The sequence below is a fragment of the Rhinolophus sinicus genome, chromosome 16 (genome assembly GCF_057876585.1).
Source record: "Rhinolophus sinicus isolate RSI-liver-muscle chromosome 16, RSI-T2T, whole genome shotgun sequence".
NCBI classification, from domain to species: domain Eukaryota; kingdom Metazoa; phylum Chordata; class Mammalia; order Chiroptera; family Rhinolophidae; genus Rhinolophus; species Rhinolophus sinicus.
In genome coordinates, this window is record NC_142516.1 from 183,786,898 (window position 1) to 183,808,584 (window position 21,687).

General features: G+C 47.0%; 1 long non-coding RNA gene across 4 annotated transcripts in view; it reads right to left on the reverse strand.

Annotated features, from left to right (window-relative positions):
• Positions 1 to 18,177, reverse strand: part of LOC141570999 (uncharacterized) — a 42,972-nt gene extending 24,795 nt beyond the window's left edge. Inside the window, exons 1-4 of one of the 4 annotated variants that reach the window (XR_012495445.2) lie at positions 17,651 to 18,177; positions 8,514 to 8,548; positions 4,512 to 4,657; positions 3,714 to 4,374 (exon numbers count right to left, since the gene is read on the reverse strand). This is a non-coding gene — a long non-coding RNA (uncharacterized LOC141570999). Of the gene's footprint in view, positions 1 to 3,713; positions 4,658 to 8,513; positions 8,549 to 17,650 lie in introns of all 4 variants that reach the window. The other 3 variants (XR_012495443.2, XR_012495441.2, XR_012495444.2) reach the window with 3 other exon arrangements.
• Between the last annotated feature and the right edge of the window lie 3,510 nt (positions 18,178 to 21,687).

The window sequence follows — 21,687 nt, forward strand, 5'->3', positions numbered from 1 at the left end:
CTACAAACATTTTATAAATAGCCCACTTGGTTGTGCTGGCTCTTGAATTCCCCAGATGTCAGGATGCCAGTTAAAGTAATTTCTGATGACCTGAACCTGTTATCACTTCAGGCCTCAAGCCTGGACCTTTGCAAATCAGTCAGCAGAGCAGGTGGTTTACTATTCTCATATTTTTAAAGCTTTCTTCTGTTGATTTTGCTCAACTAGATTTTGTTTTGCTAGAGAGCACGAGATCAGTGTTGAGACACATGACAACAGCTTTTCGTCCTTGTCCGCAGGTATCTGGGGAATGGATTAGGCATCTCTGCCTGTCCCTGCTCCGTTTTCCAGGGCTGTCTGTCACTGCCTGCGACATCGCCACACTCCCAACACCAAGAAAGACTGGGGTGGGAAGAGGGCAGGCAAGTATGTCCTTTCTAATCGACGCCTCTTCTTATTTCTTTTCTGTGCAGTGTGTGTACACCCACTTCTAACTCATTTTTAGCTTTTGGTCAATAGTCCCTCAAATATTTACAGAGTGTCTTCCATGCACAGGCATTGGGCAGCAGCAAATCAAAGCTCACAATCAAATAGAGGAAGGGAGCAGACATGAAACAACTAATTAGTCAGTTAATGATTCAATTACAATTGCGAGAAGTTTTAGATGAGAAAGATGCTACACGCGCATACAAGTGATGACCTAGGCCTGTCCAGAATGTCAGAGTGCGTGTCCATGAAGAAATGACTTGTTAAGTAGAAATGAAGCAGCCACATGTCTAGAGGAGGAGACAAAAGAGGAGACAGAGGGAATCAGAGAGGCAGGCCAAGAGGTAGAAAGGAACGTGGCCCTTGGAGGCCCAGAAATCAGGCTCCGGGGTGGCCAGGCTGCAGGGAACGAGGGGAGAGTGCCACAAGATGAACGCAGTGACGTATGCTGGGGCCCAGTTCCAGACGGCCAGGCGGCCACATTACGGATTCAGCGCTCCACCTGGAGTGATAACATTTGCAAGATTCCCAGTCATCCATACCAACAATTTCAAAGTCAGTTCTATAACCAAAGAAAACAAATCCATGGATATCGAGACATTACCTAATAATTCCCAGTGCCATTGACAGTTTGTGAGGAATTCTAACTCCTCCAGCAGCTGCAGCTCTGAGGCTCCGCTGTCCTGCCCGGGAATGTTCCTGGTTACACCATGGTAACTGAAGCAGCATGGTCGACTGCAGTCTTGCGAGACGGGCTTGGTCTGGTCCCACGTTGGCCGAGGATAATAAGGCTCTGCCTCCGAGGCAGCATCACCTTTCAATAAGTCCAGATATCTAGCTAACGCCGGACAAATACGGTTAATAACACGCTGTTCTGTTCCAGTCCTGAATACTGGAAATTTGCTCAGAGTAGTTTCAGGTGTTCTCACCACAGAACAAGGTACCTCCGTGAGGAGATGCTATGTACATTAACTTGACTGCAGGGATCGTCTCACTGTGGGTAGGCACATCAAATCATCCCACTACATACCTTAAATATACGTCATTTTCATTTTTTTTTTATTTCGTTCAATTTAAGCAGCAGGTCTACATCTTCCGCCTCCCATGTGTGGGCACAGGCAGGGGCACACGCGGCATTGGACAGAGTCTGCTGCCCAGGGGAGCGTCACTCCAAAGGGAGCATCCCCTGGGCATCAGGCTGAGACGCGATGGTGGTCCTCCTTGGGCAGCAGTGAGAGCACAGCAAAGAGCCCGCGGTTTCTCCGTCTCACTTTCTGCTCCCCACACCCCTGCCTCTCTATAGTGTCCGTGCCAGGAGTCTTCCATGCATCCCTTCAGATCCACCCTCCATCCTCCTCCCATCCAGTTCTGTAAGCCAGAAGTCGGACCCAGGTGGGCTACGGCAACGAGCCCCCTCGCCCTCCTGTTTCCAGTTGAAGGCAGCCCATGGGAAACACGAGCAGGAAAGAAGAAATGAGTGTGGGCATTTCCTACTGGCTCGTGTCAGCTGCCACCACGGACTGACTGTACTGTCAACCAAAGGTCACGGCCCCACTGCTCCTTCCGCTGCTCCCTCTGGCCTAGGACTGGGACGGCCTCCTGGTATGGCCCACCACTTGGCACAGCACTGTGCCCTCTCCCTCTCCCTACCCCCTATCGTCAATTTGTAAACAATACTTTCATTAAACTCTCCAAAGCACCAAGCCCTGACCCATACAGCACAAGACTGGGAGCACAGAAATCTCAGTATTCTTCCCTCCTCTTAGGCCACTGCAGACCTCTTTTTTCTTTTCTGGCAGATTTTGATTCAGATTCCCTGGGCAACTGACCTGTGTAGGTCCCCAAATAGGTGCCAAGTAAGGACAGACACACGGGTGATGTTTGCTCCCCCTACCCCGTCCCCAAAAGGCCCTTCCCATCTGTGGCCCCTCACCTCTAGCCACACGAGGCTCTTGCTGTTCCCAGAACACAGAGGCTCAAGCCACCTCAGGCCTTATAATTCCTGTTCCCTCTGTCTGTAATGGTCTTCCCCTGGAAATCCATGTGGCCCATTCCCTCACCAGCTGCAGATCTTTTCCTCAAATGTCATCTTTTCAATTAGACTTTCCTGCGCTCTCTATTTAAAATCATCCCCATACCACTTGAAACTTTCTAATGAACCCTGTAAGAATTTATTTTGTTTATTGATCTCTCACACACACACACACACACACACACACACACACACACACACACACACAGCCTCACACAAATACTCTATGATATGCTGCATGAAGGTAAGGACATTTGTCTCTTTTGCTCCCAATTATACCCCCAGTAACCAGAACAGACCTTCCCATACTAGTTGTTGAACAAATGGTTCAACAAATGGTTCCAGAGAGAGCTATGTAAAAGGGACTCCCCACCAGCGACCATTTTGGTCCCCGAACTTCTGAGTGTAGCCACTTCCTGCCAGCTTCCATCTGCAGTGCGTTCATCCTCGCCCACGACTGCCTGCAGAACTGAGAACATAAGCTCTGCGAGGTGGCATTCTTGGGGAGCCGACACATCGCTCTTCCTGGTCTCCATTTTGGAAGCTGAAGACTACGCTGGAACAATAAAGCTTCCCCTCATCTGGGAAGATGGCCGCATTGATCCTGGAGTAAGACCTAACTTTGAGCAGGTACATCCATTGACACTATTCATTTTGAGAGTTCCTACTACATGTTAGGCTTTTTGGCAGAAGCTGAGAAAGCAAAGATGAATAAAATGTGGTCCTTTCCTTCCAGGTGCTCTGACAGACCACGCTGGGCTCCAACAGGTGAAAAGATGAAGGATATTCCTTTCTGTAGTGTGGAATCAACACACTTGACTTTGCCACCACCGGCCAGTGCAACATCACTAAACACATGGAGAAACTTTCCAGACCCAGGAGAGCCGGGCCTTGACCCTGAATCGAGAGGCTCTGAAAAATCAGAGGCATGGTCCATTCCAACATCTGAGACCCAGAGAGAGAGAAAGCCCAAAGTCCAGGTCAGTTACTGCCAAATCCTGGGACTGCAAGGACTGCGAACTCCCCAAGGCGGGGACAGAACCAAAATCATTCCTCAGGCCTAGCTCCTGCAGAGTCCCTGGCAAAGAAATATTTGCTGAGTGAAGGAATAAATGAATGAGTGAGAAAAAATAAAGGACCTAAAGGTAATAGCAGATTAAAATCACAGGTGGGCCAAATAGTATGTATATATCATCCATCCCTCCAAAAATCTTACCATCCGCTGTTGCAGGGCCCATGGGTCTTCTGGATGTCCTCTGAAACTGATGGGCTGGAGGTCAGCACCCAAGGAGGGGTTCCATGTTAGGAGAATAAGCTCGGTGGTAAAGATCAGAAACAGAGAACAAATCAGTAAATTTAGTTCAGAATTAGTATTTGGGCCTCAGGTATCAGCTAAACATTGATTATTCATTAGATAATGCAATTGCACTCAACAAAAGGCACAGCAAGAGCCTTGGATGGTTTTAAATAGCAGCGTTGACTATTTGTACCCTTCAAGCGTGTGTGCTCTGTGAGAACTAAATGTAGTTTCTCCGGAATAATGCCCAGGCACAGCTTTTTAAGATAACTATCGAAGTGGCCCAAATACATCATTCTTTTCACAGGTTTTTCCATTACATTTCAGTAACTGTTTCCACAAGGTTAGATTCCGAGAACCAAAATCAAGGATGCAGCCTCCAGGATGGCCAAGGGGTAGGGCAGGTCACCTGGGGGCTGCGTGCAATGAGTTCATTCCCTGAATGCTGGACCTGGAGCCAGCAGGACAGGGCCCCACTTACACACCTGCACAGGCCACTGCCCAGCTATCACCTGTGTCTGCTGTTCAGATGGGCTGACGGGCTTTCTGTTCCACTGCATCTCAAAGTAGCACCTGGAACCTGGTTATAAAACAACTGAGTGTGGAAATGACAATTGTACGTGCAAAGCAGAAGTGTGTTGCTTCCGCCATTTCTTGGCTATATGCAAAAACTTGCAGGGCGTCAAAACTTCAACACCACTCTTAAAAACACAGTACCTGCTCTAATTCTGTGCAAATTTCTGAAATGATGGCTTCATTCAATCGATCCCAGAAAGCTTCTATGAAACCCCTTTGCAGATGCTTTCAGTCCCAAGTATTTCCAGAAAAAGCGATGCATTTCTTTGGGTAGGGTGTCAGCTAGTCTGAGAAAAGAAGGTGCAGGTCTTTCTAAGTGCTGTATGTATGTGCATACTCTCCTAGGTTCCCAGCCAGCCACCGCCACAATTTTGAGAAGGGGTTGTTTTAGGGTGGAGGTTTTTTTTCTCTTCTACACAATTTTCCCCAAGACTACTATGGTCAGAAGCAACAATTATAAAAACAATGAAAAGTGTTAATACTAGTGATTTGAACTTCAAGGGGGATTTTCAGCACTTTGTACATGAAATTCTGTGTTTGTTTGAGGATGTGTCTGACCCACCAAGGCTGTTTTGGGGAAGGGAAGAGGACATATGACCTCTACGTCATAGCGTGTCTCCTCAAAAATAAGACCGGGTCTTACATTAATTTTTGCTCCAAAAGATGCATTAGGGCTTATGTTCAGGGGATGTCATCCTGAAAAATCATGCTAGGGCTTATTTTCTGGTTAGGTCTTATTTTCAGGGAAACATGGTAGGACCAGTCTGCTAGGAACGACACTGTTCTGTTTGCTTTCTGGACTCCTCTGTTCTCCTTAGAATAACGAGGCAAGGAGCCCGGTGGAATATTTCTTTGTGGACTTGCCATCACCGCCATCCTGCCATCCCATTAGATTTTTCATTTTGTGCAGGAATGAAAATAAAATCGGGAGGCCCTAGCTATCTTTGCTACAAGCCCAGAATAGCAACTAGAGGAATAAACAGTTCCACCTCCTCAATCATTGCTCTTTCAGGTAGAATCCTATTATATTTAAAAGTATCCTTTGAAATTCTGATTAGCCCAAAGCCTTTGAAAACAAATAGGTATGCAGCAGCCCGTCTGAAGCAAAATTCTCCTGCTATCTGACAGAACCCCAGCCTTTGACCCTACATGCTCTGGAAGCCTCTGCTCAGCCTCCTGCCTCCACAACCAGATCTGTTGGAGCTCACTGAGGTACAACCCTCCCACCCCCACCCACTCCATCCCAGCCATGGGCATATGAAGCTCGGGGCCAAGGGCAGAACCAGTCATGTCAGGAAAATAGTTATGCAAATTGATCTGAGAAAACAGAAAGGAAGGATGAAAATACAACAAAAAGGACACTGCCTTTATTTATTAATTCATGCTACAAACATTTCATGAGCATCTGCTGGCTGCTGAGGGTACGCTGATGAGAAAAACAGACATAGCCCTGCCCTCTAGGAACGTAGAGGGCATGGTAGGGGAGACAGGTATCAGCCAAATGGTCCCATAAACCATGAGCAGCAGCTGCTGAGGCCAGGGTGACAGAGCAAGGCCCATGGGGTCCTGAGAGTGAGTGGTAAGATTCTCCAAGCCAGGGAAGGCTTCCAGAGACAGCTTGGACCTAAGATCCAGAAGATGAAGACATGAAGGAAGAAAAGCCTTCACAACGGAAGTTGTCCTGGTTCTCAGTGCGATCCGACCTGCACAGACACGAGGCAGTGATTAAGCAGCCTCACTTAGGCTTAATGTCTGAACTGCACATGGCCAGTGAGATCTCATCGGTCATTGCATGCTTCCCTAGCATTTGTTCTGGGTAAGACACTGGGAGAGCCCTTTATGAACATTATTACATCAGTTCCTAAGAGCATCCCTAGCAAGTCAGCAGTATTATCATCTGCCGACTAAACCAGATGGAGGATTGGATTTGGCTTAAGGGTGGCAGTTTTCTGATCCTTGGCCTGGAACGCAGGTGTAGCGCCTAGGGTGAGAGCAGCCATCTTGGACCAGGAGGTGAAAGTGTCTATTGAGGATGGCCTGATTCTCCAGTCATCACAAAACCACCCTGCGAGCTAGGGCACTACGGCACAGAGAGGTTGAGCAACATGTCCAAGGCCAATCAGCAAGTGAGAGACTGTGCCAGGATGTGAGCATGGGCCTGTGTGTTTCTGAAGTCTGTGCTCCTCACCCCATCCTGCACCGTCTCAGGTTGGGGTTTGGCACCCTCACTTAAGCTCCCCAATATTCATCACTCTAAAGGCCAAAATTTTCTTCTTTAGGTCTAATCAAAATCTATGTCTCTTCTGGTGCAGCTGTTATGGAAGGCAGTGTGGAGGTTCCTCAAAAAATTATGAATAGAATTACCATATGACCCAGCAATCCCTCTCCTGGTTATCTACCCAAAAAATCTGAAAACATTTATCCATAAAGACACGTGTGCTCCAATGTTCATTGCAGCTTTGTTTACGGCGGCCAAGACATGGAAACAACCAAAATGTCCTTCAATAGATGAATGGATAAAGAAGTTGTGCTATATATACACAATGGAATACTATTTGGCAATAAGAAAAGATGAAATAGGAACATTTATGACAATATGGATGCATCTTGAGAGTATAATGCTAAACGAAATAAGTAAGACAGAAAAAGCAGAGAACCATATGATTTCACCAGAGGGTAAGGGGGGTGGGGGGGGTGGGAGATGAGGGTAAAGGGGATCGAATATATGGTGATGGAAGGAGAACTGACTCTGGGTGGTGAACACACAATGGGATTTATAAATGATGTAATACAGAATTGTACACCTGAAATCTATGTAATTTTACTAACAATTGTCACCCCAATAAATTTTAAAAAAAAAAATCTATGTCTCTTGTTTGGAAGAAGCCCATTCCTCAACCTTCTTTCATGAAATATGGGCAACAATTTGCCCATACCTGCCTCATGAAACACTACACACACACACACACCTTTAAATGCTTAAAGACAGTGTGGGCACATCACCACTCTGCCTCCTCTTCTCCAGGAATAACAACCCACGCCTCCCATAAACCAAAATGGCTACAGCATTGCTTGCAGCTCTAGAGAGTGGACAAGCCTCCTTGCAAGGGGTCAGCCTGGAGTCAGAGCCACGTTGCAGGTTTTTCTGTAGCTCTTTTTCTATTACCCTGTGATTCTTTCAGTTTGTGTCAGACTCCCACGTTGTAGGAACTGGGCTTTGGGTTTCCTCAAGGAATTCAGCAGTCAGTCCCTCAGACGCAAGAAACAAAATCGACAGAATTACTACAGGACACCACAGGTTCTCCGAATACTGCTGGTTCTATGGACAGCTTCCAACTGACAGCCAAAAACAAAGGGTTAAAACTCAGTGCATCTGTATCTTGTAAGTCTCATTAGCATGTGTCAGAGCTGGGTTCCAGTGTGTGGAGCTGGCAGAGGCAGCCTGCTGCCATGGAATGTTCCATTCTGCGAACCCCCAGATACTGCGAGTCTGTTGCATGGACTTTCTATGGGTGCCCCTCACCACTTTGTGATGACCAACACACAAAGATCAATTGCCAAGTTTGATTTGTAGCCTCGCTTAATAGCGATAGGTGGGACTTTCAGGCGGTAGTCAGAGTACAGAACACACTCCTGAGAAACACATGCTTCGTTCTAGCTAGAGGTTTGAGCCCATATTCTTCAAGTCTCATATCTCATGTTTTGGGCTTAACCACACGTGAATGGCGTATTAGTCAGGCTTAGGCTCATTTGCAACTGACAGTAGCTTAAGCAAGGTAGAAATTTATTTCTCTCTCATAAATGAAATCCAGAGGGCTCACGGGGTGGCTTTGTGAAAACTGGAGACTCAGGTTCCTTCTTGCTTATTTCTCAGCCATCCTCAGTATATGATTTCCACCTCACGGTCCAATATGGCTGCTCTCGCTCCAGCCACTACCTATGCATCCTAGACGAGGAATGGGCAAACTACCTAACACCCACAAGCCAAATGCAATCCTCCACCTGTTTGTGTAAGTAAGGTCTTATTGAAACACAGCCATACCCATTCATTTATGTATAGTCTGTAGTTGCTATCCAGGTTCAAGAGCAGAACTGGGTCACAGCAACAGAGATGATATGACCCAAGGAGTTGGAAATACTTACTGGTCCTTTACAGAAGAGCTTTGCCAACTGTTATTCTAGACAGAAAGAGAAAGAAGGACGAATAAGGTCACAGCAACACAGGCCATTTCCCCAAAATCACACAGGACATTTCTGCTTCCATCCCATTGCGAGAATTTAGTCTCCTGACCACACCTAATTCCAGGGAAGGCTGAGAAATGTCATCTTGGTTCTAGATGGCCATGTGCCCCGCTAAAACTTCAGCTTCTATTATTAAGGATGAAGAGGAGAAGGTCAGAGACCTTTTTTACAGCCTCAGGCTCAGGGCCTGGACAGAGACAGGACAACTGGCTTTCTTGGCTCCTACCCCAGGCCCATGACTGATTCTGGGCCCTAGGTTTCAGCTCTCAGATGAGGAAGAAGGCGTGGAATGGGAGCCGAAGGAAGGTGAGCCCCTCGCCCTACTGAATGCAGCAGAGCTGGCCCAGCCAGCGCTCCCGGCTCCTCTGCTCTGAGCCTCTGCTGTTTCCGCTCACTGCAGAGAGAGGCTCCCCTCTGAGGCAGACAATGGAGACCCAGACCCTCACACCAGCCACGTGGGAGGAGCGAGAAACAGTGAAAAAGGAGATGAGTTGAGGCAAAGAGATAGAGATGCAAAAGACAGGCCTAAAGAAAACTTCAAGGCAGGTATAAACCTTTGTTTATAAATACAGGTGTGAACGAAATATCCATCACTTTATTTTCTTCATTAAATCTAACTCTAAAACACCATCTTGCTGAAATGGTCAGAGACACACTGGAGTCAGTATGGGGGACCCACTCCCCAGATTGTGCAAAAGCCCAAGGGGCTGCTGCAGTGATCCCTGCCATCCATGTGTGACACCAGGGACACTAGGACACCATATGGTTCCTTCAGGTGAGGCTAGGAGAGCTGGAGCACCAGACTCCCTAGATACACCACCTCCTCCAAGGCCACCTGTTTCCTTCCTAACAGAGAAAACTCCAAACACACCCCAGAAGTATACCACCTTCTCTTCTCCCCTCTGCTCTTCAAGCAGCTTCTATTTTCAGCCCAGTGAAAATCCTCAGAGTCAAGGGAATACCAACAGCCTGACTACCTGTTGGAACGGGAAATTGTGAGAAAAGCAATAAAACAATATTCGATAGAGAGATATAGGAAAGAGCAGGTTTCACATCTGTGTTAAACATTTGCCAAAATTAACATCTGTGTATTCCTCTACCCCGCAGCCCATTTGCATATCTCTGTGGATCCCTTTAAGTCTTGACCCCAGTCTGGGGTTCCTCCTGTTGGGGGGCAGAAGGGAAGGAGAGCAGGTGGAATAGTAGTACTTGGAGGTTTGGGAAGAGGAGGACATTTTTTTTCAATCACACTCAAATTTAATATTTATAAAATACTATTATCTAACACAGGTGCCGAATTCAAATTTCCTCCGTTCTTTAAATATTTCCTCAATATTTTTAAAAAATTGCCTCTACCCTACCCACCTCCGGAATCTAATCAAGAACCACCCGTTAAATTTAGTTATCATGTCTCCTTAGTCTCTGGTAATCTAGAACTGCGTTTGTAAAATGTCAGGATTGCATTGGTTCCTCACTGGAGATTCTGGAGGAGAATCTGCTTTCAGGTTGTTTGCAGAACTCAGTTCTATGCAGTTCCATTTCCTTGCTGGCTTTTGGATGGGGTTCTCAGCTTCTGGAGGCCATCTGTATTCCTTGGTTTGTGGCCCCCTCCCTCCATCTTCATAGCTACTAATAGCAGGTCAAGTCCTCCTCACACATTGAATCACTCTGACTTCCCGTTCTGCATTATCTCTCCTGTGTCACCTCTATCACCATATTGCTCTCTAAGAGGAGGACACCTTAAGCGCCCCCTTGAGGTATGTCTGCAAATAGCCCAAACTCTCTAATAATAACCACACCTAAATTTAAGCCTATGCTAAAGCAATCATTGAAGTTGAGGTCATGTTGTCAAGAGAAATTGGCGCTTGCTAAGTGGGAAATATTCACACACTGTGGATGAATGGAGTTGGACCGAGACCTGTGGTGAGTTCCTCAGAGTGGGATTAGCAGAGTTACTATTCAGCCCACACACACACCGGGAAGGGTGTGTCAGTTATTAAATACTACTAAAATATTGCCATACTGATTGGTAAAAATCCACTGCTATGAACTCCCAAGTGCCAGCCTAGACTCTCTCCAGTTATCGCAACCTCCCACAATCCAGCAATTAAAGAGTCAATCTGGCTCAGCCAAAAGACTATAGATCCTGCAAAGGCCAGTGTCCATTCTGATTGGTCAGTGCCTGTGCCATATCAGTTGCTGAACATTTAAAAATTAACTTATGTGAAAATGTTTTGAAGGTGGAGAAACATGAGGCATGGAGAAGGTTCACTCCTGGGGTTACGGTGCACAGTTGTGCAGGCTGTTGACTGCACAAGTTCTCCTGACTGTGCTCAGCTTGCCAAGTCATGTGCCCTGGCATGGGACTGCATCCATTCAGAGAACAGGGAGCCTTTTTCTAATATACACAAAAGTGCTGTGCATTCTAGCAGCCGGCTCACTTCAGAAGCTATTTCAATCATCCAGGCCCGAGTGGTAGCGCCCTGACAAAGGGTGGAGACCATAGGTTAGGAAGTCAGATATAAGAGGCAAGTGACATTTTGGAGCACAACACAACTTAAAAAAACAAAACAAAACCCTGAAGACAGTATATGCTACTGACAGAGAGAGCAATCAGGAAAAAAAGAACCAGATGGAGAAGTGATGGGATGAATTTTGTTTCCTGCCAGCTGTCTGGGAAATAATAGCTGGGTATCCAAACAAAATGCCCAACTGAAAGACATAGAATGGAGCTCAGGAGAGGGATCAGGGCTGAAGATGGTAAAGCTGGAGTCCTGCACATTTAAGAACCTTGGAGAGACCTCCAGGAGAGGACAGAGGAACCAAAAGAGCAAATGGCCCTCTGGAGAGAGACAGTGGTGAAAACTGGGGTGTAGCTCCATACAATAGAAAGCGCCCCGTTAGAATTGGATTTAAATTTTTCCATGGCATTAACCAGCTGGGAGCCCTTGCGGACATTATTTAATTTCTCTGAGCCTCAGTTTCTTTGAAACTTGTCATAATAATACCTACTTTACAAAGCTGTTGAGAGAATTAAATTAGCTATGTGAACTGCCTAGCTCAATGTCGGGCAAAAATCAAGTGCTCAACACCCATAACCATGATTGGAAATATTATTGCTATTATTCTCAGCAGAGGCCTGTGTTCTCAGCCATGGAGAATACCTACAGAGCAGGACAGGACACATGCAGAGCCAGCCAGGACATATGAGAAGGATGTACGATGAGTAACAACTTTCCCAAGACGTTTGGACTATGCCCCTTTGTCCCTAGAGACAGAATTTAATAAATGAATGTGATTTTGACAAATGACATGAAATGTGAGCTTATCTATGAATGAGTTAGAATTATGTCTGAGCAGAAGGCTGGGAAAGAGTGATGCCGTAAAGACTCGGATAAAGAAGAAGGCTCCGATGAAGCCCAGATGCTGAAGCTGCCTCGACCAGCCTGAAGGTGAGCAGGTAGGTGGCAGGCAGCCAGCCCCGCCTTTGGGAACTGGAGTCATTCTGGGGGCTTTCAGGGAAGAGGAGCCAAATGTTTGCAGGTACGGAACCTGGAGCAGGCAGCACAGGCAGGATGTCATTCCAGCCTGGATCTGGGGCCCTGTGCAGTGTCATCCTGACTTCCTAGTACTGCTGTCCGAGGCTCAGAGCCTTGGCCTGACCGGCCTTGAGATGCCGGGGTGAGTGAATCTTGGACACTGGATCAGCTCTGGCCACCTCTCTCGACTCACGCATCCTAAATTAACCAGAAGACTACATCAGAAATATCAACAGATAACAAGTGCTGGCAAGGATATAGAGAAAAGGGAACCCTCGTGCACTGTTGGTGGGATAGTAAATGGGTGCAGCCACTATGAAAAACAGTATGGAGTGTCCTCAAAAAATTAAAAATAAAGCTGCCATTCCACCCAGCAATTTCACTTCGGGGTATTTATCTGAAAAAAACAAAACACTAATTCAAAAAGATATATGCAACCCTATGTTCATTGCAGCATTACTTACAATAGCCAAGATACGGAAGCAATGTAGGTGACCACTGATAGATGATTAGATAAAGAAGATGTGGCATATATATATAATGGAATATTACTCTGCCATAAAAAAATGAAATCTTGCCATTTGTGACAACATGGATGGATCTAGAGAGTATTACGTTAAGTGAAATAAGTCAGGCAGAGAAAGACAAGTACCATATGATTTCACTTACATATGGAATCTAAAAACACAAAACAAAACAAAACAGAAAAAGACCTATAGGGAACAAGCTGTTGGTTGCCAAGGGTAGGGGGATGGGAGGACAGGTAAAACTAAATACATATGCGTACATATTGAAAAACATTAACCAGGAGTCTCCTGCATTTGTGTGGAGGCAAGGAGTCTATATCATCCCCTGGTACAACTGAAGGAGATGCTTATTTCATTCATTCATTCATTCATTCATTCATTCATTCCAGTACATATTTATTGGTGACTTCCTTACACCAGGCACTGAGGATAAAGCTGTGAAAAACCTCTTCTCTAACCCGTATCTAGCCTCTAGTCCCTCCCCTCCCCAGGTAAGCAGAGCACCACCCTTCTTTCCTGTATCACTGGCCTCCACCTCTGGGACCCAAGGTGCTGAAAGCATCTCCATGGACTTCAGATCTAGTGTCTCCCTTGCGTTTCAGCAGTTGCCCCAAGCTGCTGGCCTTCCCTCGCCACCTCCCACCCACCACACACCTGCGAAGCTGGCTCCATGTCCCTTTAGTTTAAGTATCCCTGTCAGCACTGTGGCGTGATGTACGAAATGTTTTACAGTCATGAAAGACTTCCGCATTCCTTTGATCATGGAACCCTCACCTCAAATCTGAGACAGGTTGGAGCAAGAATGATCCATTTCACTTAACGAATCTGGAAACAGAGTGTTTAGGCCAGAATCCTAGCATGGCATCCCTGTGTCCCCTTAAATTCCCTAAATTCTAATTTAAATTATTGCTATTTTATGTATTGCTCATACCTGGCCTACTTCAAAAAAGATGTGGCTGTTATAACATATTCATGTCTAACCCAAGCTATTTTAGTCCCTGGGTCTTTTGGATATTGGTGGTTATAAATAGATCTTTGGAAGTACACAATGGCAATTACGCCTATGCTGAATCCCAAGGCCAGTGTTTGGCCTAAAATAGCCCCCTCCTTCCCACAAGGAGTTCCCGAAGCCATCTCCTCCCCTTCTTATGTGAGCTCCTGGAATCTGATCCTCTCTCCTGTGCATTTGTCAGTAAATTCATCACTAACCATGTTACACTAAAATTGTGCAACTGTGCAGCTGCCTTCCCCACAGAATAGAATGTCCTAGAGGGCAAAAGCTTATATGCCAGTGTCTAGCAGTGGATGGCACCCACGATAACGAACTAAATTCTCCTGGTTCCTTTCTTCCTAAATATTGTTCATGATCCCTTCTCTACTGAATACCCTGCAAAAAGCCATCTATTCTTCAAAGTGTCAATATTCACATTCCTATTGTTCCCGGCGTTTGTTTAGCTCCCTGAGTACTTCCACCCACGTGATTGTAACCCCCTGAATGGCATATGGTATAACCCAACTGCAAAGCACTCAGCAGAACGCAGTTTCACACTCTGAAAGTTGCTTAGCAAAATGTTTTCGATCCTGGTAGTCAGTTGATGGTGGTAAAAGTAAAAACCATTAGGACTCTGATTAATGAAGATACTTTATACAAGTTTTCCCCAAGCACGAATGAGAGGACATGTACTCCCATTACCAATACTCAATCTTTCACTCTTGGGGGATTTGCTCACTAATTAGTCTGAAGCTATAATTTAGCCTATACTTTAAGGAATGTGTCACATGAGGACACTTCTAATTTATTTCTGACCTTCCTTCAATTTAGAGACACATATGCCTTTGACCAGCGTTTCTCCCAACTGCTATTTTCCTGCTGCTAAAGAAGGAGAAGAAGGTGGAGGAGGAGAAGGAGGAGAAAGTAATGGTATGTCCAAAATCTGAGAATGCGAGGCAAGCTCAGAGCACATGTCTTGGCATATGGTCTGTCTAAGGATTTTGCCCAGCCCTCCTGCTCTGTTCCCTCAAGCCTGCCTTCCAGTGACTGGACAGAATGAGCTTTGTACTACATTACCAGGACTTTGAAACGGACCAAGAAATGTAAGCAGACGTAAAGTCTGTCATATCTGGGTAGAAACTTTAAGAGCCAATGCACAGTTTGCTGCATTCCCTCTTCCTTCTGCCATGATGAGGAGAAAGTTCCAGATGGTGGCTACTCCATCAGTCTGAGTCCCCAAGGGAGGGTAGCACACAAAACATCATCCCAACTGTCAGGGACATGCAGAGTATACAAAAAAATACACTTGTTGTTTTAGGTCACTAAGATTTGGGTGTTGCTTGTTACAGGTTGAAGCACAACCTGGCCCATCTGACTGCTACAATTATTCTAAGTTAAGGAACTTCTACCTCAGACTTTGACAGGCTGTATTATTATTATTATTATCATTTGACATGCTGTATTTTGCTATTACCCCCTGAATTTCCTCCTGGTGACCTACTTTACAGTTGACTTCAGCAAGCAGCCTTTTTGATCCCCATAGATTCCATGGCTCCTTATCACTGGAACCCCCCCTCCCAAATATTCTACTTGCAACCTTCCACTCCTGGAAACAGCCACTCCACTCCTCCTTTTCCAGAAGGCCAGCAAAAGCCTATACTGGGGCTTGATGGAAAGGTGTGTAATCCATCATACATCCTATATTGTCCCCTCCTCCAGGCTCCCAGCCCTGAAGGATGCTGGGCCTGACAGGGCCCCCTGACCACTGAGGGAACAGGAGTCACCCAGTTGCCATGTTCTGACAGCTTGTCACATTATTTTTCCCTGTGGGGGCTCTGATCCCTCCATCTAACCCTCTTCTTAGTCCCCTGAGACCATGGGTTCTATACAAGGCTCCCCAGGCAAAGCAAAGCAAGATTGATGCCCTGAGAACGACCGGCCGTGCCGGAGAGGGCTCTCAGTTCAATGCGTGGAGCAGCCCATTCTTCCCCATCTTGGGTTCCCACACTGGACACCAAAGCCAGAGCCCCCAGCCAGGGCAGCAAGAATTCAACCTTTATTCATCCGCAAACACAAATGATCCGCCACACTCCCCTAGTCTCCCTGGCCCTCTCACCTCACCCCCTCAAAATCTTTCTGAAGCGCCCAGGCCTTCCTGGACTAACATGTGATTCACACTGCCCTTTGCATAGAGGAGCTGGAATCAAGAGAGGATCCAAAAAGTTTTGGGGAAAAAAAATACTCAGTTAAATATTGGCCACAGAGCATCCCCTCTATTCCCACTCCCACCAATGTTCGTCTTTCCCACTGGCCCCTATTAAAGCGTGGAGTGTTTGAGGAGTGCAGGCTGCTGAAGAATCACTAATTGGCATTAATTCAGGTGCTTATTTGAATCCCAATTTCCTGCCCCTGTAGGTAAAAGCCTGCTAAGGGTTTAGGCCTAAGAGCAAGGCTTTGGGGACTTCTGGGGCTGTCGAGCTTATGTATAATAATGATTTTATTTAAATTCCCTGAGAGGTTTCATAGACCAAAGCCCCTCTGAAGGACAAAAAGACAACTGTAAAATTACCTGAAAATACACGCTTCTAAAATGTTCAAAAAAAAATCCAGGGTGAGAGGAATTGGGTGGCGGATAACTAATTCATCAGCTCTTTTTTTTTTCCTAGACTTTTTTTTTTTTTTCCCAAGGCCGCAGCCTGTCACCATGCAGTTTATCAGCTGTCACTCCATCTCGATGCTGGGTGACATGAGATCAATGGCCTAAAACTGTTCTCAGATCTACAGAGAAATTTATAACACCAGGCTCCACCGTACCCTGGCTGGGCCCGGGTCCCAGGGCTCTGAGGATGAGGCAGTCGTGCAGACTGCATTTCCATTTCAAAAGTGGATTGACCCACTTGGAGCGGCCAGTTCAAGCCAGCAGATGCAAAGGAAGGCCTGAGTCAGAAGTTTTCTGCACTTACAGAACAATGACATCAAGGGAAGGAAAAAAAAGATTAGTCAATGATTAAAATTCTCTCTGCCTTGAAAAGGCTCTAGCTTCCTGCTTTAATTTCTTTTGAATCATGTGAGATTTATTAATAACAAACCCAAAATTTGCAGCAACATGTTTTGAGCTCTGAAAGCAATTAATCCTTCCAATTTGTCTAACTCCAGAACTCCTGTGCACGGTGCGAACATCGATTTGTGGTTCTTTCGCTCTTTGCTGAGGGCTCCTTTGGTTATCTAAAACCTCTTGCTTTTCACCATGAACACTGTAATAGGTTCTAATTCACCTCAAAGGGCCCATGAACCATAAACAAGGTCCTAGGAGCCCAGACCACATGCAGTATCCCATATTTTCCAACCAAAAGTCTCCAGGGAAATTCTAATTCTTCCTCCAGCCCCACCCCCGTTTGCCTTGGAGAATGCAGTTCCTCCTGGAACCTTCTCTCTGATGTCTGCTTCCAAGGAGGATGCAAGTGGATAGCAGTGGGAGGCGGGGGGGGGGGGGGGGGGGGGGGGGGAGGGGTGTTGTTTTTGGTTTTTTTGCTCAGAAAGCTGAAGCTTCTCCAGAGGACTGGTGATGGCAGGAGCATCACCAACCTGGCTCCTGAGGCACCACTGGCTTTAGCGCCCCCTGGCTAGGGGAGAAGGCAGGACTGGCACCTCAGGAAACAGTCCTCTAGCTGAACCCACAGACCACAGCTAGTGCCATTTCGATGCCAGCCTCCCGGCCCTGAGTCTCCTGGGATTCAGCTGGACCACTAACTAGCTCGTCACTGTTTCCTAACTAGTCGTTTGAGAGAGTTGCGCTTCCCCTCCCTCCCAGATTAAAGTGCACCAGTTTAGGCTTTTTGCTCCACTTCCCTTCCCCGCTGCTCTTTCACCCTCTTTTTACCCTACTGAGCCTATTGATTTCAGGGGAGACATGCTTCAACAGCTCCCCATCGCCTAAAGGATAAAACTGAAATTCCTCAACAAAGTGCATAAAGCACCTACCTGCTTGCTCTGGCTTTCTTCACCCCGATGATCCTACCCAGCCCTTCATAGCATCCTACACCCCAGCCTTCAGAACTTCCTGCCTCTGAATGTGCTGTTCCTTCGAGAAGGCTCCACCCCTTCCTCCCTCCTCATATCCCTAGCGAATTTCTACTCATCCTTCAAAACTCAGCTCCAAGTCACCTTCCCCCAGAAGCTTTTCCTGAGCACTGCCCCTCCCCAGCAAAATGGGGCACTTCTCTGGGCTCATGGAGGCAGGCAGTGCATACCCACTTGCTGCTCTCGGGACCCTTGACGAATGTCCAGGTATTCCACTCTCCCGAAGACTGGGGGCAGCCACCTGGGATCAGCAACAGTGTCGGCCTTTCTCACCGCCCTTCTCACACCAACTACTACTGTCTCCTCCAGCTTCTAGCTCCCCTGCCTCAGGGCTGGCGGGCAGGGTCTATGATTCCTTTTGTTCTTTTTTTAAAAAAACTAATTTTATGTTTTAGAACAGTTTAGATTTATAGAAAAGTTGCAAAGATAGTAGACAGTTCCCACATACTCCACACCCAATTTCCCCTGTTATTAACATCTTACACTGGTATGGTTCATCTGTTGTAATTAATGAACAGTATTGAGGTAGCGTTACCTAAAGTCCATCCTTTACTCAGATTTCCTCAGTTTTCCCCTAATGTCATTTTTTTTCTTCCAGGATACCACATTACATGTAGTCACCATGTCTCCTTAGGCTCCTCTCGACTGAACAGTTTCTTCCCAGGATTATGGGTTGCTATCCATTAAGTATTTGTATCTGTAGGTGGCTTCAGTCATGATACATGCCTTTTGTGGAAATGGGTGGTTAAAAAAAAAAAAGTCTACTGAAACGCCTTTTTGTTATCATCTGACCTTAACCAGAGAGTAAAGTACCAAAAGACTTTGAAGTGATGTGAGGACATGAAAGTTAAGTGAACTCTCACATGGCCATTTTCTCCTTTTGGGGGGGATCGATACACCTACCACTGTATCTATTAGTATTTCCAGAAGGAGGAAAAAAATTAAAAAAGGAATCAGAAGGACAGTTGTAACTACAGTAAAGAAGCAGTCATGAAGTGGGAGGGTTTTTGTTTTGTTTCCTTTCTGAACAAATACTTCACCTATAAAATAAGAGGTTTAGATTATATGGCCACTGATGTTTCTTCTCTGTACTTTAAAAGAAAATGATAACTAACATGTGTTCCGGGTTTCCTAACCACCTGATACTGTGTCTTACACAGTCTTCAAGATAGCCTTATAAGGTACTATTATTATCCCTATTTTGCTGATGAAAGAACTAAGACACAGAGAGATCAAGTAACTTTCCCAGTGTCACACAGCAAATCAGTGGTAATGTTGAGATTTGAACCCAAGTAGGATGACCCCTGAGCCTGAAGTCAACAGTCAGTTACTTATCAGGTAAAGTGGGTATCCCAGAGCATTCTGACACACAGAACACACAAAAGCACCAGTGGCCCAAGACCTGGGAATAGTCCAGGGTTTGGGAGCATCTGGTACTGGAATCAATGCAAAATTAATGATTGAATAACAGTTACCTTCAACCCTAAATTGTTTCATTGTCTGACTGCTGAATTTGAATCAGGGTTGTGGAGGATGTTGCTCTGTGGTGTGGTATTAAAGTTTACAAGTCATTATGACAATACTGACAGCCCCAAAACGGTTAAGGGGACACTTTTTCAAAAACATAAAGTTTGGAGTGCAGGAAAGAGCTTGGTTACATTTCTAGAGAGCAAACCCCAGTAAAACCCAGGGATTTAGGAATTCTAAGAGATTTCTACAAAGTCTGATTTCGTTATAAGAATGAATTGGATAGCCCTGAAGAGCTGCCTCTGTTCTTTGCTTGGCCGAGCAAACTTCCCTGGACGGTTTATCCGATGGAGTGATATGGTTTATCCGATGGAGAAAAAACGATGGGCTCTGAGATTTTTTTGATTTTTTTTTTAGGTTAAAAGGTTAAAAAATAACCCCTCTCCCCATCCATCCTTAACATTACACTTTCCAGCGAAGTCTAGTTCCCTTTCCTGGTAGATATAATCCTAATTAAAAATAAATTACGTGCTGTATAGAACTTGAAATGGAAAAGATAATCCTATTACATATGAGAGCATATCCTCATTTTCTTGCGCGCTAAACTGTGGGAGATATTAGATCAGGCTGAGCCCCCCCAGCCTCCCCATTGGCGCCGCTTTGAGAACTTTCCTAGAGCCCTAATCCGTCACGTGACGCCCGTGTCAATGTCGGGGTCTGCACGCGAGTTCCACAATGCGGGCGTTAGGCTCGGTCACAGGAACCCAGCTTTGCGAGGCCCGCAACATTTGCATTCCGAGAAAACGCCGGCCATTGTGGGGCTGTGTTTGTTCTCAGGATTTCGAGACAGTTGCCGGCGAAGCTGCTAACACCGAGAGAAAGGGGCTCCTTTGAGCCAGTCCAGGCCTTTGGTATGATAACAAGTCGATTTGAGCGGCTTTTGTGGGGCCGGATCAGCTCCGGAGGAGGGCGAGCTCCGCTCCCCGCCCGCCACTCCTCCCGCCCCAGCTCCCCTGACATTTTGCTTCCCGGGGGGAGTCGCTGTAGGCGCTGATGCGCTATTTTAAATCGTATTTCCATAATCTGGCGGCTGCAGGAGGCGGGGGCGGCAGCTCACGCTGCTCGCGTGCCTTCACACCTCTGCTGCCGGCTGGGAAAGGCCTCCGCGCGCCGGCGTCAGCCGCGGTGCTCGCAGCTCCGCTCCCCCGCTCCCCTGCTCCCGGCTCGGCGCTCTCCTCCCGGGATCCCAGCCCAGGGCTCCGCGCTCCGCGCTGCCTGGCGCCGCCGCTGTCTTGGCCACTTCCGAGCGGCCGAGGCGCTGGCGGAGGGTTAAATGCTTTGGACCTACTATTGCGGTAGCTGCCCCACGCCTCTCCCCCCGCCCCTCGGCTCTTGCCTGCTCAGCCATCCCTCTTCGCCCCGTCTCAGCACGCCTTCGTTTACTTCAGTCTTGAGAAAGAGCATGACGACGTGCAAGTGCCTTGAGTAAAAATCTTAGGTAGTTCAGGTTCTCCTGCCAAGGTGAATTCAAATTGTCCTCTAACCCCCAAATTTAAACAGTGCACGGCTGGGCTCCCGCGGTCCAGCCAGAACTGAGAGGGGTCGGGGCGCAGGGGGCGCAGGTGTGGGGCCCGGCTCGCAGCCACTCGTGGCTGGCCTCTGGGCAAGTGTTTAGTCACCGGAACAACATAAGACATCGTTACTCTGCGACTCCAGCCCCACTGCCCTCTCCCATCTTCCCCTCCTCCTCACGTTCTCCGCTCAGCAGCAGCCGCTCTGCGCGGGCCAGATTTATCGTGGGTACGCGAGTGGCAGGAGGGAGGCCGATGTCCGACTGCCGAGCTCTAAATCTGTGGGGATCTGGGTCCACCCGGGAACGCGGGTGAAGAAGGAGGACGAGACCAAAGGTCACCAGCAAGTCCAAGGCCCGAGTGAGAGAGTTTCCGGGCTCAGGTGAAAAACAAAGTTTTTTCGGCTGCGCATAACCCTCCCAAAAATGTCTCTTGGGCGGGAGCAGAGAGAGATCAAGCTTTTAAATAGAAGTTAGGAGGGAAAAGCAGTGAAAGAGATGGCTGACAATTGGGCTCCTGTAGGGGGCGTCGCGCTTTCCACATCCCTGCGCGTTTGCAGTTGCCTGGCCTCGCGCTTTTAGCATTCCCAGGGCCGCAAGGTGAAGGAGACGGGAAAGGGAACGGAGAGGCACGACCACTCAGGGAAGCCCCCAACCACTCACCCCCCACCCCTATACACACCCAGTCTTTTGAGCTTTCATTTATTGCATTTTTTGCTTTCAGGAAACTTCAAGCACCTCTTTCATCCTCCCCCAGCCCCACTGCCCACCCCACTGCTTGATCTCCCTACTCTCAGAGGACTCCTGTCTCTCTTCTGGAAAAAGCCCAAAACACGTTCATTCACTCGGGTTTGAGGGAAAAGAAAACACAGATAGGATGTTGAGAGCAGGACTAAAATCA